Genomic DNA, 22,392 nt, shown 5'->3' on the forward strand with positions numbered 1-22,392 from the left:
TCTTCCACTTGACAGAAATCATTGATAAAATCAGATTTGTTACAATCTAACTTTTAAAACTTTATAAATATAACTACAATACAACTTTTATAACTATAAACAATCCATGCTTTATAACTTTTAGGTTTTAAGTTATAATTAGAAAGGTGTTTTCATATGGAAAGATTATGCAGGTATTCTCCAATGCTTTTATGGCAAGATGTTTTACATTTAATTACTTAATTAGTCTGAAATCTATTTCTGCATGTGTTGTTAAGGAGCTAGAGGCACCATATTTTTTTCAAATGGATATCTACATATTCTGATTCCAGTTATTAAAAAAATCCTTCCCATGTTAATACGATCGTAACCTTTTTGTGTACTCTACAGGTTAGTTATTTTTATGTATGTATATTCATCTATTTTTACACTCTCTATTCTCTTCCATTAATCAAGTTTTCTTTTTTCTTTTTGTACCTCTGTCGTATAATTTTCATTACTGTAACTTTGTAGTACTTTTTTGTGTAATTGACACGCAATGTTATATTAATTTCAGGTGCACGATAGAGTAATTTGACAATTCTATACATTATGCAACGCCTACCGTAAGTGTAGTTACCATCCATCACCAGGCAATGTTACTACAGTATTATTGACTATATTCTGTATGCCATACTTTTATCTTCAGGATATAGTCCTTTTTTATAGTTCATAAAACAAATTCCTTTTTATTACTCTTATTTTGCAAAATTATAATTGACTTGCAATGTTCAAATGTTAAAATCCCATTGGGCTTTTTATTGGAATTACATTCAATTAACAGAGTAATTTGGGAAGAATTGATATTTTTATACAATTAAATCTACCTATCCAAGAACTTGTTGTGTCTCTCCATTCATTAATTCAAACATTGCTCTGTATTTAAAAAAATTTGGGGGGCAACTGGGTGGCTCAGTCGATTGAGCATCTGACTTCAGCTCAGGTCATGATCTCACAGTTGGTGGGTTCAAGCCCCGTGTCAGGCTCTGTGCTGACAGCTCAGAGCCTGGAGCCTGCTTTGGATTCTGTGTCTCCCTCTTTCTCTGCCCCTCCCCTGCTGCCGCTCTATCTCTCTCTAGCTTTCAAAAATAAATAAATGTTAAAAAAACTTTTTTTAATAAAATGTCTTCACATACATCTTATACATTACTTCTTAAATTTGCTACTAGCTATTTTGTAGCTAAGCATGCTCTTTGAATGATCTTTGTTTTTGCATTTTATTTATTAACGGATTGTTCCTGGTATTTAGGGAGCCTATAGATATTTGGTTTTTTATATAGATTTAATCTGGCTGCCTCCCAGAACTTGTTTCTTGTCAAATACTTGATGGCTGACACTATTTCAATTGCTCACATCAGCCATAACAATGACAAGTCGTCCCTTTCTATTTACTATATGTAATTCTTTATTTGGTTTTCTGATCTCACTGTTTTAGCTAGAACCTTCAACACAATGATAAATAATAGCAGTGAGGGTTAACATGTTGGTCTTGTTCTTGACGATAATGGTGTTGCTAGTGTTTCACCATTAAGGATAATGGCTGCAGTGGTTTTACAGTGACTAATTTTTATCAAGTCAATAAACTTGCCTAATTTTCCCGGCTTACTTGGAGTTTTTATGAAGGACAGAAGTTAAATTTTGTCAAATGACATTCTGGCCTCTATTGAGATGATCATATTTTTTTTCCTTTAATCTATCAGTTAATGAATTGTCTAATATTGAACTAGGTTTGAATTTCTGAAATAAATTTTAAAATTGTTTTAATGTTTATTTATTTTTGAGAGAGAGAGAGAGAGAGCAAGCAAGGGAGGGAGGACAGAGAGAGGGCAACACAGAATCTGAAGCAGGCTCCAGGCTGTCAGCACAGAGACTGACATGTGTTGCAGAAATTGGAAAAGAAACAATCAGATCAAGAGAAAGTAGGGGGAAGAAATTGACGCATAAGAAAGAAAAAGAAGCATTGATACAGAAAGTCAAAACAAGGCTCTGTTGGCTACCCAGTCAGTAAATACTTAGTGTGTGCCAAGCATGTGCCACGTACTGCACATAACAGGTGGGGAATCCTAAGATGAGCACAGTAGACATGATCACTGTTCTTGGGGAGTTTCTTTGAAAAGATTTCTTAAAAGAGACAAACCTCTTTCAAGACTGGCAAGAAAAAAAGAAGAGTGAAAAAGAATAGAAATGAATAATTTTATAAATATGAAAGTGGATATAATATGTATATGGAGGGAACGTCTTAAGAATTCAAAATCGGTCGGTCCCTTTCAATCATTTATTTTTAACAAAATAATTAAAACAATGAATTCTACTCTGAGTGTAGCTTTGGCTTCACCTCATACATTTTGATGTATTCTGTTTCCTTTGCCATTAATTTTTTGGTAGAAAATAATTTTTAAAAAGTATTTCTAGTGATTCCATTTTTAGGAAAATTTTTGGTTTGATTTATTATTCCTAGTTTTTATTGCACCACGGCCAATTTTGGAAATTTATTGAGAATTTGTTTAGGTATTTCTACGTGGTCAATTTTTGTAAATGACTCACAGGTATTTGAAAAGAAAACGTTTTTCTATATATCGGGTATAAAGTTATATTGCTGTCATTAAATCAAACTTTATAATTGTGTTACCTGAATCCTTTTGAGTGTCTGTCCAATTCTGACAAAAATGTGCTAGAACCTCCCAATATGATTGGGGCTCCTTTAAGTTTGTGCATTTCTAGCATTTTATACTTTTTTATAATTAGGTTTCAATGCATCAAGTTTCATTAATATTGTATATATTCACTGGCTATAACTTTTATGAATATAAATTATTTCATTTTTCCAATCTAATTTTTCCTTGAATTCTACTTATTCTCACATCAATATTGCCATCCTGCTTCTGTTTTCCTAATCCTCTTTCATCCCTGCATCCCCATCTCTCTCACACACACGTGCAATTCCCAAATTATCTTTGTTCCTATCATTATTTTTCACATTCTGTATCCATTTTGTTTATGTGTTTCTCTTATAGACAGCACAATACTGGATTTGGCTTTTAGAGCCAATCTGAGATTTTTTTTAAGTTTATTTTTTTATTTTGAGAGAGAGAGAGAGAGAGAGAGAGAGAGAGAGCACGCATGAGTGCAAGCAACAGAGGGGCAGAGAAAGGGAGAGAGAGAATCCCAGGCAGGCAATTTGCTGTTAGCGCAGAGCCCAATAGGGGGCTCGATCCCATGAACTGTGAGATCATGACTTGAGCCAAAATCAAGAGTCAGACACTTAACCAACTGGGGCACCCAGGAGCCCCTGAGATGCTTTTTTAATAGAGAGTTTAACTTAGTTATGCTTACTGTTGTTACTTTTATGTTTGATCTCATGCCTTTACATTTTGTCTTCTGGTTTCTGTTTATTGATATTTCCTGGTTTCCCTTTTCTACGTTTTACTGGACAAGTTTTTGGTACCTTTTATTCTCCAGTAGTTTCAAAGTCCTACATCCTATATCTATCCTACCATTGGTTATCTTTAAATTTTAACAAATAAATCTGAATAAAATATCCACATCAATAAATAACCACTATCTCAAAAAACAAAATGAAAATTTTAATATGCTTTTTTTGATTGTCTTCTTCCCATGTCTTCCTATTCCCTAGATTTTTACAGGTATGTTTTTCTTTTTATAATCCTTCCATGATACTTGCATTAAATTTCTAAATCCCATTACTAACACATTTATTTGGATTAAACTATTTCTTATATCCTGAATCTTCCCTTTGCCTGGATTTATTTTTCTCTGATTCGTTTTCATCTTGTTTCTCTCCAGCCCCTCCACCCTACCCTTCCAGAAGGGGCATACAGATATTTTGACTTCTAGGTCCAAATAATGCCTTTCTCTGTCTCTCACATGAGAACATCAGTTGGGCAGGTATAGATTTCCAGATCACCCTCATTTCCCCTAGAAAAGGTAGGTTTGTGATAGCTGCTAGGCTCCGGGGGTGGGGCTTGCCTGGGGTGGGAACTGAGCCACCACACTGATGGTGGCTTCCTTTCAGGAGAGGTGGGCTGGGAACAGAGCAGCAGGCCAGAGTTCTCAGTTAAAAGGCTCAGGGCTATGAGGGCGCCCATCCTCATGCTCAGGTGCTGTGCATTCTGCTCCTAGTAGTAACTTCACGGTCTGGAGAGCATTGGCCAACAGCTGGGGTGAGGAGCTCGGGTAAGCCCTGAAGACCATCACGTCGCTCCCTGCTGCTGGCTTCCTGTCTTCTAGCAAAGCCATTGATGTCAACAGGACAGTGTCAACAGGAAGATGGAAAGGAGTTGTCTCTGTGGGTGCTGAGGGCCTTAGGGAATTTCACCATCCTTCAGACTCCTTTCAGTTCTCCATATTTGTGGTACGGCTCAGAGTTCGCTGGGGCCCTGCCACACCTTTTCATTCTTCAGTCCACACTGAGACTTGGTAAGGAACACACACAACATGAGCTTGCCACTCTCACTGGGGGGAAGTGATCCAGTTTGCAGTTCATGTCTTTTCAATTTGCCAAGTGAGACTATCCCACCACATATCCATTAGCTATCCCTGTTGCTGCGAGCATCAAGTCCTTTGAAGTGCTGTCGGGAATACCCTCACCTTTAACTTCAAGGGAGTATCCTCTTCACCTGTATTGTCTGATCACCTGTGTACTAATCAGCTGTCCCTTTAATATGATCTTATCACTTCATTTCTTCCAGAAATTCCTGTAAATGCCTTCCATTTTCACGACAGCCTCCTCAGTCGGTTCTGCTCTGGACTTTTTCTAACTCTTAGCCTTATTGGGTCTTTTTAGTGCATCTTTGGGAGGTGGAAGACTCAACCTGACATCCTAGAGCTGCATCATAAAGGTCCAGAAGGAGCATGGTGGTCAGAGGGAGCCACAGGGTTGGCACCCGGCGGGGAGAACAGGATGTGCACAGGTAAGTAGTGTGAAGGTGTTTGGCCTGTTGGGGGGTGGACAAGGATAGCTGGATCCCTGGCACCGTTTGCAGTGTGGAGGGTATTGGCCAGGGTCAGGGCTGGGAGATGCAGGTAGTAGGCAGAGAATACATTATGAAGAGCCGGCATGCAATGCCAGAGTTTAAACTTTGTTCTGCAGACTCTGGAAGTTGTAGAAATGGGAGTGAAGCAATTGATTTTTGTGTTTTAGAAACCTCACTGTGGTGACACAGTAGAGAAAGATGGATGGTGCTAGGAAACAAGGGGGCGGGCATAAGGAGACACCTGAAGCAGAGGGAGCAGGAGCTGTGAGCACCGGAACTAGGGCAGGGGCCTGGAGCGCTGAGGAGCCGATGGATAGCAGAGATAATAGGCAACTATAATCACTCAAACCTAGAGGCCTATTGGATATGGGGGTAAGGCAGCAGTAGAGTCAGAGATGACTCAGAGCTTTCTGGTTTGGGCACCTCAGAGGATTATGTTGCTATTTATCAAGATAGAGAATACAGGAGGAGAAGCAGGTTTCGGGGGGAAAGATAATGAGTTCGGTCTTGAACGTACTGCTTCTAAGTTGCCTGCAAAGTGACAAAGTGTTGATGTCAATAGGTTGGCCCAACAATTGGCTCTGGGGCTCAAGAAAGAAGATGCATGTGAGAGTCATTAGCGTGTGTGGTGGTTACTGCCAGCGTGCATGAGATTGTCCTGGGAGCATGCAGAACGGGCAAGGCCAGCTTCGTGGGTGTGTGACCACACAGGGCCCTGTGCTCAGGAGGGCCCCGAGGTTTGGGTTTAATGCTCTCCTGTCGCCATCTTGAATCTCTTAGTAACTTTTAAACTGGCACCCCCATTTTTATTTGCACTGGGCCCTGCAAATTGTGTAGCAATGTTTGAGAATAAGAAGGACAAAAACAAAGTGCTCTGAAGCACTAAGCTGAAAAGGGTGGGTGGTGTGAGAGAAGCCTGGTCCGATTGTGACAGAGCTCTGTGCCAGGTGAGAGGACACGGAGAAGAGATGGGTCGTGGAAACGAAAGGCATGAGGGTTGCAGGAGCACCATGTCACGCAGAGGAGAGCTGACAAGCTGCGAAGGATGGGGACAGCAGCCAGGTTGCACTGTTCGATGTAGAAAAGGTCGGAACCTAGACAAAAAGAACAAACAAAACAGACCTCTAGTTTGGTGAGAGGGTATGGAGAAAGATTCAGAGTCTGACCACTTCTTACCCCTTCTGCTGCCATTATTGTAGTGCAAACCCCCATCAGTTCTCATCCGGATCACTGCAATAGCCTCCCTCCACATCTGCCTGCTTCGTTCTTGCTCCTTATGGCCACGGTGACCATGCCCAGACCCACAGAGTCTTCTCATCTCAGCAGAACATCACGTATTTACTGTGGCTGGGGAGGTCCTGGGGGATGGAGTCCCTGCTCCCTGTCTGCTCCCGCTCTCCTCCACACGCAGTCCTCCCCTACCGTGCTGGCCTCCATGAACTCCTCCAACATTCTCAGCTTTGCGCTGACCAGTCGCTCTGCTTGGAATTCTCTTTCACCGTGGATGCCCCGATACTTCCCCCTCTTCCCTGGGCTCTGCTCAAAAACCCCTCTCGGTAAGATGGTCCCTGGCTGGGCTCTCTGTGCCCTCTTCCCCCTACCCTGCTTTATCTTCCTCACAGCTCTTGAAATCTCCTGACTTTCTGTGTAGTTATTTATTTGCTTTTGACTCCCCACCCCTTGGAGAGTAGAAACTTGGCTTTGCTCAGTTTATCTGGCTGGTCTTGTAGAAGAACGATGGCCCTGGGGACAAGCAGGAGCTGTACAGACCCTATTTCCCATGCCAAAAATTGTCATATGTTGTCCAGTGACGAGACAGAATATGCGTTTGTTTGTCTGTTTGTATGCCTCTTTGTTTCACAAAAGGATTTAAGGCAGCGTATAAAGATGTATCAAATTCAGCAAGATGACATAAATTAGAAGCAGGTGAGAAAGAAAAAAATGTAAAAGCATGGGTAAAGCCATAAAATGGAGCCAAGGATGGGACTAATACAAAATAAACATACCATAAACTTTGATCCATTTGCTGGGGGTGGGCCACAAATTTGGCTCAGAAACTTCTAACAGTCAGTGCCAAAACGAAACCTGATCAGCTGCACAGCTCCCAGGACCCTCAAGATTAAAGCAAACCACTTGCCTATGAGAAGCACCAGCATTCCTGATGTCCCGGAGAAAGCAATGTCTCCTTAACCCCTCCCAAAGAGGACAGAAGATAAGACCGTGAGCCCCCCCGCTCAGAGATGACTTTGTAGCAGACCGCGAGCTGTCTCTTACATTTGCCAGAGAGGTGTAAGGGACTCTGCCTGATGTGAAGTGCAGTTAACTGAGGGCCAGGCACGTGACGTTCAGTGCAGCTATGTGAGTCCTGATGGCCTAATGTGGTCCATCAGTAGATGTTAGAGCACATGGTGGAGAGTGTCGTCTGCAGATCTCTGAAGTCATGCTGTCAAAGGAGGGTGTCTCTAGGCCAGGTTCAGACAAATTCTGGGAAACTCTAGGTTCTCATGACTGGTGCCTTGCTCAAAGCCCCTTCTAAGTGATGAAGTTTTCCATGAGACCCGATGACCCACCAAATGTCCAGCTGGTGAAAAGCTGGACATCCTCTCGTGAAAATCAAAGAGGTCTAACCAGGACCAAGATTCTTCCCAGATAATAATGGTGGGCCCAATGAAATATATGGCCTGTGACTTGAGCCTGGGAACATTTTAAAGCAGAGCCAGCCACACATCACCCCACTTTTTTTTAAGTGTCAATAAAGTCTCCATAGGTGCCTGGCTTTGAGCAGTTTCCTTCCTGCTATACCTTCCAAGATAAACCGTTTGTGAAATGCGACCCAAGGTAGCTGTGAGAAGACCTGTGTGGGATGATTCACTGGCACCAAAAATAATGACAGCCACCTAAAATAATGACTCTGCTGATAGAGTATTTGATCTGAAGTCTTTCTTTCTGGCAATAATTAGATAGCAGGCCAATGTCTCCTGGGCCCAAATGCTAAAATCCAGCTGCCCCAGAAACTCTAGACCACTGATGGGAGGCAGAGCAGAGATGCAGGGGCCCCTTCCCAGCCCTGTGCCCCACCCCTGATAAGGATCCCAGTTACCTCCCTGACTTCCCTGGGTGTTGAAAGGCTCTGAGATAACGAAGTGTGCCTCCTCTTAGTTCCTGGGAAGAAAGGTGCTAGGCAAATAAAAACCAAGGCCTGGGCATAGAGCACCAGGAAGACCTGAATTGCAAGACAGGCTCCAGACCTGCCAGCCCCTCCACGCCCCTCAGAGCCCCAGCCCCTGAGAACTAGGTTCTCGGCACCGTAACCAGGTCCAAGAAATGCGTTGGTGGTCCTCCTGGGTATCTTCCCTAAATTTTTCTTGACACAGATTAAAACACCCTTGCAAATCCACAAAAGTGGAGCACATTGAACAACCAATGTCCACCTGACCCAAACCGCACGGAGGTGGGTGGTTTGGAGGCTAATTGTTATCTCAATTTCACACACAAAAAAGAAACAAGCTCAGAATCATTCCACGGTTTTCCCACAGCCAGGTCACAAGCGAATATCTACCAAGGGAACAGAACTCAAATCTCCAGGCTCTTAGCCCATAAGTCACCACGCCCACCCCATCTCCAAAGCCAGCCATCTTGTCAGGACAGGTCAGCCTTGCCGGAGGACAGCCAGTGCACACGGTGGACAGGTACTCGTGAGGATGGTGTGAAGCAAGGGGGTGGAGATCTCCACATCTCTTGCTTCACTTCATAGTACCAGGGAATGACCCGGCTGGAGGGAACCCAAGAGTTTCCCCACTACAACCCTTCAGTTCACAGACGGGGAAACTGAGGCTCAGAGGGATGGGGATCCAAGCTCACAGCTTCTGTGCAGAGTGCCCACTCTGTGATCAGAGCGGGTCAAACTGGAGGACTCAGGAGTGGGGGATGATTAAGCACCCCTTGCTAAGGGCTGGGGTGTTAGACTCTCACTCACTCCCACATGCCCATGCCAACATCTCCCCGTCACCTCCCATACATCGAAGCTGCCCTGTACGAGTCTTGGCCACAAAGTCTTCTGGAAAGAATACGAAGTTGGGCATCAGCAGCTCCAGTTGGCTGCTGAAACTCTGAGTGGCCTTGAACCTGTCCTTCAACCTTTGGGAGCCTGTTCTCAGCATTTCCCACAAAGGAGTTGATCTGAATGAGTCCTGGGTCTCTCTGGCCTCAATGTTCATTCTGGGATTCCAGGATTCCTTTTAAGAAAGTAGCAACCTCCGGGGAGCCTGGGTGGCTCAGTCGGTTAAGCCTCTGACTTCGGCTCAGGTTATGATCTCGCGGTCCGTGAGTTCGAGCCCCGCGCCGGGCTCTGTGCTGACAGCTCAGAGCCTGGAGCCTGCTTCGGATTCTGTGTCTCCCTCTCTTTCTCTGACCCACCCCCGCTCAGGCTCTGTCTCTCTCTGTCTCAAAAATAAATAAACGTTAAAAAAAAATAAAAAAGAAAAAAAGAAAGTAGTAACTTCCTTGGAGGGATACGATGTGGCCACGTGAGGTGGACACCACAGAAGGTCAGAATGGACAGGGCTAAGTGTTGGGTTGCAGTGGAACGTGGGGGCAGGAGGGCTGCCTGGAAGGAGGCGGGATGAGGCAAGACCCAAGGAGGAAGACAAGCAGGACCTCGGGCCAGGGAGAGGACCGAGAGCAGGTGGAGGCCCATCTGGGGCTCCATGATGCTGCAGCCCAAGCCCCTGGACTCCTGGGATTTCCAGTCCCCTCTTCCTCCAGAAGGAAAAGCCAAGTCTCACCTTTAACTTGGATCAACCCGGAAGGGCTCTTGCCAGACGTTTTTACACGCAGAATCTTGCCATCACTTTATGGTCTACCTGTGCGGTTGGGATTGATGGCCTCAATCTGCAGACAAAAAAGTGAAGCCAGGGAAGACCTGGGACAGAACTTTGGCAGACGAAGCAGGGATTCCACAGCCTGGACCAGTACTCTCCCTGCCATGTGACCCTTGGCCTCAACACAGCCCAGCTTGTGACCCGATCTCTGTATCTCTGGACTGATGAAGATGCTTAGCTCGGGAAGAAAAGCCCAGAATCTAGCGCTGCTTCCAGTCAGGATATCAGAAGTGTCCCACCCCAAATATCAATATTTTGTTCAGTACTAAACTCACCCTTAACACTGATCTTTTTACTCACTTCGCTCATCAAAACCAACATTTACTACATTCCTTCTGAGTGCCAGGTGCCACGCTACACTGTAGTTTTGCAGCTTGTTTAGGGCACAGGCTTTAAAACGATCTTGCACGTTATTGTTATGGCACCTGAGCGTCGCTGGAATGTCTGGGGAGGGGGCGGCCCGAACCCCCAAAGCCCTGCGGAAAAGCCGTGTCCTTGTCTATGTCTGCTGGGTGAGGCATGGAGACTGTGGGAGCCGAGAGGAGGAGGGAAGGGAAAGAGCCTGAGAGAACTGTAAAAGTGAGGAGGTAATCACCAGAGAGGTTCCTCTCCATCATTAAAGAGGATCTTAATTAAGGTCCCCGAAATAGATACTGAAAACAAGCAGCAGTTGTGGGAACCAGATCTGGCAGGGATAGCCGGGCAGCCCAGAGGTGCTGGGTGTTAGCTGGCCGGCTCCTCACCTGTCATTAGGGAGTGGGAAATCGCCCCACATCAAAGCCAGCCAGGAAGGAATGCGACAAATGCCATTCGCCTTAAAATGGTGATGAAAATAAATGCCAAAGTCTGCCAACCATTGTGTGCGAAAACTCCTCAGGCAGGAGGACAATCCCCAGCAAGAGAAGAGGCAAGGTGTGTCCAGCCAGGAAGCAGAGACAGGATGCTTGCATCTGGGAAAAGAGTCCTCCCTCTGCTGTGGGGTCTCATCCTGGCCGGAGCCTCTCCTGACCTTTGACCTTTGGGTTACTTGGGGCTGAGACCCTGGGGGGGTTCCTAGGAGAAGAATAAGTGGTTGGGATAACCCTTTCTGCCTGTTATCCCACCCCCTTGCCCCATCACCCAAGCTGGTTCCTTTGTTCCCTGCGCGACTTGCCAAGACAGAGTCCTGGTGGGAGAGGCCGAGGTCAGAGGACACCCCTGGCTGGGCTCAGCCACCTCTGAGACTGACCCTGGGTCACAGTTGTTTCCTGTCTTGGAGTCCCTGATTTCCCTCTTCTGGGAGGCAATTATTTTCTGTCTTTTTTTTGTGATTGTAGATAATCCCAGATGAATAATAATAATAATAACCTCTGGGCCAAGGGTGCTTCATTTCAGCATAGTCCAGAATGTGGGGGAATGGCGGCAAGTTGGCATTTCCAGGTCAGGTCACGGCCGACGCTGATAGGGGTTTGCTGGTGTCAGTCTGGAAAATGGATCTCCGGGAGTCAGCTGACCATTCTTTTGCCCTGGCGTTGTGCTGATACGGTCTTAGATGGGGGTCTGGCCACAGAGGGTAGAAGAATGTTCTTTGTGCCAAGGCTGAGTCTATGTACTCATCCAGTTGTTGTGGGAGAATTGTCGATCCAGGCACCTTTGTGAGCCTCCCTTGAGCAGAAAGCAAAGAGACAGTGGTACAGAGACCAAGAGAAAGAAGCAGGGACAAAGAAAGATCCGAAGAGAATCAGGGAGGTAGGGTGGGGCACGTTAGCTGAAGAGTAGTCGTTACTGAAACACTGGCTTTCCCAAATAGCTCTCTCTTGGCACTTGACTTCCAAATCCAACACTGAGAGAGGCCAGCCTGTCCTCTCCTGTCCCAGCCTTTAACTCAGTCCTATAAGCATCTCATGAGCAGGGTCCAAATGACTCTTCCTTTCCCTCCAGCAGCAGGTGTGGCCGGGGTTCCATCACAGCCTTGTTGCAGGGGAGAGCCCTGAGTTCCCCAAGGGCAGGAACACGGGTCTGCTTCTTGGCTTCTGGAGAGACTGAAATGTACAGGGAAGCCAGGGGTGTGTGTTTTCCACTAGGCTTATAGGGGAGGCCGTGGCTGCTCAGCAAGGCCAGTGAGGGCTGAGGAGGGGGCCTGGCCAGACCCAAGGGTTGGGAAAATGCTAGATGTAGGGAGGCAGCTTTGAATCCCAGTAGAGGCAGGAGCCAAGTAGAGATGAACCCTGCTGTCTTCCAAACCAGGTGACCCCGGAGGTGGCTTCCTCCACTGTGGGAGAATTCACGGGGGAGGGGGAGTGCCACGGTACTGCCGTCCCAGACCTGCACACGCTGGCCCACGCTCTCGTGATCTCACCATCTCGGACCAACGTAAAAGAAAGCAGACAGGTAGCAGACAAAGAGCCTTCATCAACGCATCCTCCGGACCATATGCACAAGGCCTGTCGCCGGCACTCTGGGTGCCAGCCCACCCTTTGGCTGCTGGCCCTGTTAGAGTCCTGAGGAGAGGCCCCTGAGCCCCACAAAGAGGAAGGTCAAAGTTGTGTTATCTCTTCCCTCCTCATGACCCAACTGTCACCTTTTCCAGCGTGAACAGGAGAAGAGGAAAGGGAATCAGCCACACATCTGGGGCCTCTCCCGCAGCAAACCAAATGTTAACTACACTGCACACCGCGAGTCTGTGTGAGAGACCAGGGGAAACTGGGCCAATATAATGGAACAGGCTTCCTGGCAGAGGACTCGAGAGCCTACTTGACAAGTGGAATTTCCACTCCCATCCTGGGAGAATGGCGCACACAAGCACGATTAGCTCACCTTGTTTTAACAATCGCGAAGTTTCCCCAGCTCAGAAATAACAGCTGGGCAAATCCCCAGCTGGGTGAGTGCGGGCGAGAGGGTGTTTGTGGTGGGTGGAGGCCCTGTCCTTTCTCCGGTGGAGAAAGCCATTTATGACCTCACAGGATGAAAGGAACCAACCCAGGCCCGCTGAGCTGTTATTATAACAATTATCAAGACCTATCGCCTCCCTTTGGGAAATGTTCCCTTTCAAGTTGCAGTGCCCTCGTGTACCCTGGCTCACAGCCGCTCACAATCATTACCGGGTGCCCAGGGCAACTTATTAATAATGCTCTCTTTTCGACGTGGACGGACGTGATCTGTTTCAAGGGCCATAGCTTCCCAAGGGCTCGTTAAAGCCACCGCAAGGTGGAGGGGGGGAGAGTGTGCATGCTGTCCTTGTTACACTCATGACGGCCTCCCAGAGCTCGGCCCAGGTGACTAAACATGCCAACGTCGTGTCTCGGGAGGTGTGCATAGCTTTGATCCTGCTCAGCCTCCCTGCCCTGCTCTCAGGAGCACAAGGTGGGGGAAGGAAGGAGGACAAAGGGAACGTTTTCCCAAGTCCCACCTCCCTACCCCACTCCCAGCTGGGTGACTCACCCCTATGGCACCTGAGCTGCAGAAGCCTCTGGATACTTGGGTTTGGGGCTTCAGTGCACGCACAGACCCTATTTCCTTCTAGAAGCTGGCTCAGGACTAGAATTCTCCTATCTGGATCTTTTTCCAGGATTCAGGCTCTTGGGAGGAGGAGGCCTTCTCCCCATTCCCTTAACCCTCATTTAACTGTCCCCATTGTCACGGGCCAGTGACAAAGGGCAATGACACTGGAATCGTGAGGCAATGATGCCAAACCCACAGGAACTTTAGAAACATCTATTACAGCCTCCTCATCGTACAGACGGGCACGCAGCAGGCAAGTGACAGAGACAAAGTGGAATTCCAACATTTACATTCTGACGCCAAAGGGCAGTTGGAGTCTTGGGTAATTGCTTAGGATGCAGTTCACACTTCACTCAGAAATATTTTGGGGGGGCACCTGGGTGGCTCAGTCAGTTAAGCATCTGACTTCGGCTCAGCTCATGATCTCGCAGTTTGTGGGTTTGCACCCCGCGTCGGGTTCTGTACTGACAGCTCAGAGCCAGAGCCTGCTTCAGATTCTGTGTCTCCCTCTCTCTCTGCCCCTTTCCTGCTTGCTCTCTCTGTTTCAAAACATAAATAAAACATTGAAAAAAAGTTTTTTTGAAATGGGACACTGTTTAGAAATGTGCTTTCTTTAAAGCCAAAATGTATTGGGCCCTTTGAGATTTAGTCCTTAAGCCTCACAAACACCATGAGATTGGTATGAAAATTATTCCCATTTTAAAGATGAGAAAACCAAGCTCTGCGGAGTCACAGGTTCGGGGCTACACAGTTGGGAAGTGATGGAACTGGAACTCAAACCCAGGGGTCCCCAGTCCTGCTCCCTTGCATCTTGGCCCTATGGCTCCCAATTTATGCTCCAGAGGTAAATCTTTCAAGAAGGTTCCCCATATCTCAATCCCTCTTTCCCCTAGGAGGAACCGAATTATTTTTTCTCCTACCTATCCAGGAGCACTCTTCATAGCCCTCAGGCATCTGGTCCACTGGACAGAGCTCTAGAGGATGAGCAGGGCAGGCTGTGGTCCTTTACCTTCCCAGAGCCTGTCAAGGCCTTTTGTTTTGTTTTTATGTTTATTTATTCATATATATATATATAGAGAGAGAGAGAGAGAGAGAGAGAGAACAAGCTGGGGAGGGAAGAGAGGGAGGAAGAGAAAAATCCCAAGCAAGCTCCATGCCTTCAGCACAGAGCCCCTGTAGGGCTCAAACTTTCAAACCGTGAGATCATGACCTGAGCTGAAACCAAGAGTCAGATGCTTAACTGACTGAACCACCCAGATGCCCCCTGTCAAGGCCTTTTGTGCATCGTGATGCTCACAGAGCAAAGTGACAAGGGACACAAAGACATCGTCTTCGCTTATCTCCATTACAAGTTTCCTACCCCAAATTGTCCTCTCTAACTCATCTAACTCACCTTCTGGGTCACAATAGCTTTGAACTTTTTTTTTTTTTTTTAAAGATCACTTCTGTCCTTAAAGAGGAGTGGGAGATTTACCTTCGAAACACATGCCAAAGAAAGTACCACAGGTCTCTTGGACTTCTAAGCAACATTTGTGCCCTCTGCTGGGCTCACCTGGCTCCTCTGAATGGCCAAGACCAGCAGCTGCTGACTACTCAGTCCAAGCCCTCAGCTTCCTCCCATGTGCAATCTAGAAGCTTCTGTCTCCTACAAGTGTAGAGGCTGCTCCCACCTCAGGGACAGAGGTGCAGTGGGGGTTCAGGACAGTGAAGGGTCAGAGGGGGGTACAGAACAGGGGTGGGAGGTATTCACAATCAGGAAGGCAGTCTATGGGGGTAGGTATGTGGGAGGGGGAGGAGACACAGCAAAACGCAGGGAGGCAAGGGAAAGAACGTGGATGAGGAGGGCCACGGGGTCCCAGGAAGGGACGCTGCTGTGCAAAGCTGGCAGGGGTGGGACTGGTTTCCTGTACCCTGGGGCTGTCAGGGTTGCCCTCGGGAGCAGTACCCACAGCTGGGCTGCCCCGGAGTGAGGCCTGAGAAAAGCAAGTCCCACATGGGTGAGGAGAGACAGAGGTAGGGAGAGAGCCCCCACAGGAAGCCAGACCCGGGAAGAGAAGGAAGCAGGGGTAGGGAGGGAAGGGAAGAAGGGGCAAGTGGGCCGTGATGGGCCATGTCTCAGTTGGCTTCCATGGCTCTTATGGGCCACTTGTGCCATCTTCGTGATGGGCCCTTCCTTCTTCCAGGCTCAGCTTTCCCCCAACCCCCGTGGCCAGCCCAGAGGGCCCTGGTAGACACATCCCTTCTTTCCATCACAGTCCAGGAGAAAGAGACGGTGCATCCATGGTGTCAAGAAATCTGAGCACAACGCCTTCGGAGAGGCACCTCCCTGTGGCACCACAGGGCACAATTCCCCATTTGAGCATTCCTTTATCCATTCTATTCATGGGGAGACTGAGGCTCCAAGAGGTACATCTTTCTGCTTGTCAGTGACAAAGTGCTAAGGACAGGGCCCAGGCATACAGCCAGTGCTCAATCAATGTCAAGTATGGTTCTTGCTATCACAAAGCCCAGACTCCTCTGTCTTGGTTGGAGCCATCCCAGAGTCTGCCATCTCCTCTCCTCGCTTCCCCATCTAACCCCTGGCTCTTACTTCAGGGGAATGGGTGTCCAGGGAAACCCTCCGGGGCACCAGCCAGAGAGGCAGGAGGGCTCTTGCTACCCTAAGCATAGCCTGCCTGTGGGGTCTCAAGGGGTTCTGGAAACACAGGCCACAGAGGAGAGGGAGGATGGTATGCTCTTCTGCCCAGGCCCCCAAATGCACACATCACAGGCCTCTTAAGGACCCAGGTGTCTCCCAGGGCCAGGCCAGGACCCGCAGCACAAGGGAAAATTACAGGCCGTTCGAGGAAGGCCAGTGACCTCAAGACCCACCCTTGTCAGCATGCGATGCACTCCAGTCCTGCTCCTCCCTGATGGACACAGGCAGAGCCAGCATGTGGACCAACTGGCTCAGGGCCCTGTTTACCCTTCTCTTGGGAAAGAAGGGATGGTATGTTGGAAATAGCACAGGTTTGGGATGCAAACCCGGTACTGACCTTCTCCCTGACCAGGCGAACTTGGGGGAGTGACTTAACTTCCCTGAGTAGCGGTACCACCATCTCTAACATGGAGATCCCCATACGCTCCTGAATGTGTTAAAGAGGGAACCACAGTGCCGGCACCTTGCAGCTGTGGGCACTCAACAAATACTGGTTGCTTTCCCTTCCCTGAAATGGGTCGCTTGGAGCCTCCTTTTGCCCAGATAATGGTGGGTGTGTCAATCCTGGAGAGGCTGTGCTGAGGGCTGTTCTGTGTATAAGACACTTGGTGAGGCATCTGGGACACTGGAGACAGCAAAGCCTAGGCTGCAGACAGAGGAGGACCAGGCCTGTCTTCTTCCCTGCGGCCCCCCAACACCTAGCGCCACACTACCCCCCAACACCTAGCACCGTGCCCAGGCTGGGGAGAGGAAGCCCTGTGGGCTGGGGTAGACGGAGCTGAGTCTGAGCACAGGCCTCCCTTGAAATGCAAGTTGTGAAATGTCAACATAATTATGAAAATGCAAACACAGGAACATTTGCTTATGGGAACTAATGGTTTTTAATGAAGGTAATCAGCTTAGTTAAATCAAATTATTAGCTTTGACAATAGATGCGTAAACAGGAACTTAATGAATTTGTTGATTGCTCTTGCCTGCTAAAAAGACATTCCAGTAGTCTTCAGTCTAGCTTGCACACACATACCTGGGGTCCCCTCCTCTGTGGGGGCAACTCCTTCTCCCCTACACACACACACACACACGCACACGCACACGCACACGCACACGCACACGCACATGCATACACACAGGGAGCTCCCGAGGCAGAGACTCTATCTCTCCCATCAGCTCAGAGGATCACAAAGGGCAGGGCTCTTCTCCCTCCCTTATTTCTTGTGTTTTTGTTTTTCCTGTGGTGCACTCTGTACACGGTTGCTGCCCAGGAGACAGTCCCCGGGGAGTACAGGATTGAGGGGACAGAGTCAGAAAGATGAAAGATTTTAAGACATGGGGCACCTGCATCCCAGAGCTTTTGCATACGTGATCTCGTTTAACCCCAAAGGGACTCTTCCTACTCTTATTCCCATTTTACAGCTTAGGAAACGACGGTGCCATGGGAGGGGTAGGCTGGTGGCAGTGGTTCACACAGCTGGTGGTGGAGGTCAAGCCAGGCTGGGCAATGAGCTCTGCGGGTGGCATTGTTCTTAGTCTTCTTCGACCTCAGGAGAGACTTGGGGCCAGGAAGGGGAGGGAGCAGAGAGGAAATCTCCCAGAAGAAGGAGATGGGAACCCATTGGTGCAGAGGAGGATATTTAGAGGCCATTCAGGAATGGGAGCTGGATGCCCAGGCTTGATGCTGGGATTCTTTGAGAGCCAGGAAATAGAAATGGGGCTTCCCATCGCTAGAGACACCCTGGCAGCAATGATATTCCCATGGCTACTACTTTGGAACTTACCAGAGGAGAAATCCTAGGTTCTAGTTCAAGAGGAGGTACAGAGAGGATCCTCTCTCCTGAAACACACACACACACACACACACACACACACACACACACCATTAGTATCAGCCAGGCAGGTGTCTCTTACAGTGCTGGGGGCAGGGGTGCTAGTCCTGTCGTTCTATGAATAATGTAATGAGCTCAGGCAGGGGCTGGGGTGAGGGCCGGGTGGGGGCTGAGGCAAACAACAGGCAGACACTCCCAAGAGACAGCTCACCCAAACCACCTTCCGAGATACCATCAGGCAGTTACACCGCAAACAGCTCGTTGGGGCAGCAGCGGGAGACGCCGCTGCTGCTGCCTCTCACCTGGAGCTTGCAGATGGGAACATTAGTCAGACAGACAGAGGGAGGGAGAGTGTGCTGAAACCACCTGAGGCCCTGGCTAGGTTCTCCCCGCGAATGGGCCAGCCCGCAAGGCTCCATGGGCTTGTTCCTGCTCAGGAGCTGGGGAGAGGGGAAGGGCAAGGCCCCAGCCCCTGCCCTAGGCTGATGGAGCAGACACAGCCTGCGCTATCTGAGCCCTAGGCCGGTGGCAAGGACAGCTGCCACCATGCAGCAACTTTGGAGAATCTTGTCTTAGTTGGGGAATCACATTTCCTGCACTCTGACCCTTGGACCCTGCAATTAGTTAGAGGCAAAGTGTTCCCCATTAGGACCCCTGAGATTAAGATTCATGACCAAGAGACCTAAACTAAGGGCCAAGGGATAGGTAGGGCTGGAAGGCAGCAGAGTAGAGGGGTACAATAGGGGCTTCTGGGTCAATGTGCACTGCCATAAGTAAGAGGGAGTGGAGATAACTCCAAACTGAGTAGAGCAGTACAGGACCCATGGTCTTGCCCCTCCAGTGGATGGACGTGTGTCCATATTTCCCCAAGAGAGTCCTTATGAAGAAGACAGACTATCTCCAGAGAACATGGCTATGACCTCAGGGTGCCTGCACAGGTGTGGTGGACTGATTTAAGTAACTTAAGAATTCCTTCCCGGAACGAACAAGTCCCTTCTCAAGTTGAACCCAGTGATTTAGCATCGGGAAACTGAAAAATGAGCCTGCCACTGGACCCAGCCTGAAGACAGGGGTTGCCATTGGAGCAGAAGAGTCAGCCCAAGGAGGGAAAGAAGAGGTCCCCTTTCTAGCCCCTGGCCCCAGCCGTAAATGGTTCCACCCTCTCCAGAACTCTCTTCACATACTGTACATTCCTGTACCAGCACAGTGTGTGGTAATTAAATACGCACCTCTTTCACTACACAGCAAGCTGCTTAAGGGGAGAGATGGTGTGCCTGACTCAGAGTGGGTTCCCAGTATTTGTTGCAGTGATGGATGGGTGAATAGATGAATTAAGCAGTTGGATGGATGGCAGACGGGTTGGATGGGTGGATGGATGGATAGTATTTAGACATATGAATGGATGGATGGATGGTTGGCATACGGATGAATACGTGAATACTAAACCCACATCCACCAGCACCCCTAGTGGTCACAGTATGCTTTGCCTTGCTCTCGGGTTGGAGTCATATCAACCCCTTTCCATTTGAGCTCCACGCAACTGATCCAAACATCCACATAGGCAGGTGTCTGCACTTTGCAAAATTTCCTTCTCATTTAGAAGCCAAGGACTATTTCTTCACACTCTTCTAAAACCCACTCAGGATTGTGGTTGTATCAAAGAACTTCCACAGCCCTGTTGGCATATGGGCAGGGAAGAAGGGTTAGAGCCAGAACTGTTGAGGAATGAAAAGGCTTCCAAGAGAAAGTAAGACAGCCCCACCCGACCCCATTCAGTCCCAATCTGGTCTCCGGAGATGCAGCAAGGGAAGGGCATCCCAAAGGAGGGGCAATGCTGGTGCTCCCCACCCCCAGTTCCCCTCTGACCATGAGGTAGAATGTCCAGTCATCATGATCTAGGGTCACCCTTAACCCCAAACTAACCCAGATCCAACCCCAACTCTAACCCCAATAATAATAAAATAGCCACCATGTGCCAGGCACCAGTCCAAGTGTTTTACATACATTAACTCATTTAAACCCCGTAAGAACCCTGTGAGGCAAGGGTTCTTGTTATCCTCATTTTACAAGTGAGGTTATGCAACCTGTTTAAGGTCAATAGCTAATAAATGGTAGAGCCACAATCTGAACCCAAAAATCCTGGATCCCAAGTCTTTGCTCTTAACCACTAGACCACCCTGAAGCTCTGAGTTCAGACCTGGACCCAACTCAACCTTAACATCAGCCTTCCCAGTGTTACGCTAACACCACACCTCATGCTCACCTCCCTGTTCACCCTTTATATCCTGACCTCACCAGTTATAGAATCTTCTAGAGATAATTCCACTGCCGCAAAATATAGGGTATAAAGGAACAAAGTAAATGATACCAGGAGGAGGCAGAGAGACAAAATACAGAATGTGGGACATTTTACAGAGCAACTGACCTGGCATCTGCAACACGCCAATGGCATGAAAAAAATTAAGAGGGCAGGGGAGAAATGCTCTAGATTCAGAAACTTATGAATCATAACAACCAAACATGAAACGCTGACTCTTGCTTGCATCCTGCCCAGTTGGATAAATCAACCACAAAGAGACATTTTTGAGTTTGTCAAAATAGTTTGATAATGTGTTGTGTTAGATGATACCAAGGAAATCAGTGTTAATCTTGTCAGGTGTGATTATGACACTGTGGTCCTGTAAGGGAACAGTCACTACACTGAAGTACAGTTGATTATCATTGTTTTTGGAAGTTATTTTGTATAAAGTCACCATAACACTGAATTATTGGATACTGAGCCATCACTCCCAGGGGAAATACAGGACAGGTCCCTATGAACTACTGGTCATATTTTCATCAGCCAATCAATACGTAGCCTTGTTTCATGTTTGTTTCTGTTTAAAGACACCTTATTTCATACATATTGTTTATTCATTAACTTGAATTTGGCCAATAGCGCTGTGATTCATGAAACTGAAAAACTCATACAGGTCTGAATGAAGCTTATCTAACACACGTATTTCCTCCAGAAGGCACATCACAGCCTTCTGGAATCCAAGAGAACTGCACAGCACTCTAGCACTACACTTGGGGCCCGTTTTAAACAGAAAAACCACCAACAAAAAGCACAGAAATGCAGCAAAAGTGGCACAAGACAGGCCACGTAAAGGACGCTCGCTCTGGTATGAGAGCTGAAACAAAGAGGCAGAACAGACTCGTTAAGAGAGTAGATCTCAAATGTTCTCCCCACAAAAAAGAAGTAGTAATTACGTGACGTGATAGAGGTGTTAGCTAAGCTAACGCCACAGCGGTAATCATTTTGCAATATATAAATGTATCAAATCAACACCTCGTACACCTTAAACTTACACAATGTTATATGTCTATTATATCTCAGTAAAGCTGGGGGAAAGAAACAACGACAACAACAACAAAATGAAAACAAAGCAAAACAAAACAAAAAAAACCAAAAAGGCGGGACACTGGCCTCTTTGACCTCAGCTGAGAAGAGCTGGTGGCTGAAATTTCTCACCACTCTGCGTGTCCGTGAATGATCCTGAAAGTGCCGCCAAGGTCGATTGGGGCGTTATAAGTAAATTTCTGCAGTCGACGAATTTGCAAATGCAGAATCCGTGAATAATGAGGAACAACGGTCCTAAGAGTGAAATCACATGGTGTCCGGGATTTGCTTTAAATTACTCCAGCAGGGGGGCAAAAAAAGGGTGAAGAAAAGATAGATGATGTGAATGTGGTGAAATATTGATAACTGACCAGCTGTGGAAGATGGGTCTGGGGCTCCAGGTCCTCTAAGAGGCAGACACCAAAATGAGATGAAAGGTTTCATTTTATTAGAGGAAATGCCTGTGAGAAAGGAAATAGAGAAAGAGCCAGATGCAAGTCTGACTCTGAGTGAAGGGGGAAGGAGGAGAAGGTTGGGTAAGGGCATCTGAGACTTCAGTGTCATCATGGGGTCTGAGGACACTTGCACAAAGCTGTGGGGGGTCCTTGAGCAGAAGTCACTGGCAGAGGACCCACATCTCCCAGGACGGGAGTATCCCTACAGCACCGGTGGGGTCCAACCCGAGGGCGTTGCAGCCTCTCCTCCAACAGAGCGAGGGTTCAAAGCCCTGCAGCGGGGTCCCCAGGTCAGTTAGGAGGTCCTCCAAGCATGTTCTCCTGGCTACCACATTAATGGCTCATTAAACTATTCTCCCTACTTGTGAATATGTTTGAAACTTTTCTCAATGAATAGGACAAGACAAAAGAATGGAGGGAACAGGAAATGCTAAGGAATAGGAAGTAGAAACAAGTTAGCACAGGGCACAGGCTGATTGATGGCGGGCAGTTCGTGCAAGCAACCCTTCTCATTTTAATTCTATAGGTTTGTAGCACAATGCAATTTGGTTTCCAAATCACTTGCACTCCCCCACATCGAACGCTCCCATCTACCTCCAGAGATGGCAAGGGCAGGTATGGGGAGACATGTCCGTCGGACAGATGAGTAAATCTCTCTGAGG

The 22,392-nt window shown here is 47.7% G+C and overlaps 1 long non-coding RNA gene across 1 annotated transcript; it reads right to left on the minus strand.

The window, feature by feature from the left end:
* Nucleotides 1–3,566: 3,566 nt before the first annotated feature.
* LOC125937095 (uncharacterized) lies at nucleotides 3,567–13,068 on the minus strand. Its single transcript, XR_007462252.1, has 3 exons — nucleotides 12,689–13,068; nucleotides 9,797–9,902; nucleotides 3,567–6,106 (listed from the first exon to the last, which is right to left on the minus strand). It is a non-coding gene; the product is annotated as an uncharacterized LOC125937095 (long non-coding RNA).
* Nucleotides 13,069–22,392: the final 9,324 nt, after the last annotated feature.

Source organism: Panthera uncia (genome assembly GCF_023721935.1).
Source record: "Panthera uncia isolate 11264 chromosome A3 unlocalized genomic scaffold, Puncia_PCG_1.0 HiC_scaffold_11, whole genome shotgun sequence".
NCBI classification, from domain to species: domain Eukaryota; kingdom Metazoa; phylum Chordata; class Mammalia; order Carnivora; family Felidae; genus Panthera; species Panthera uncia.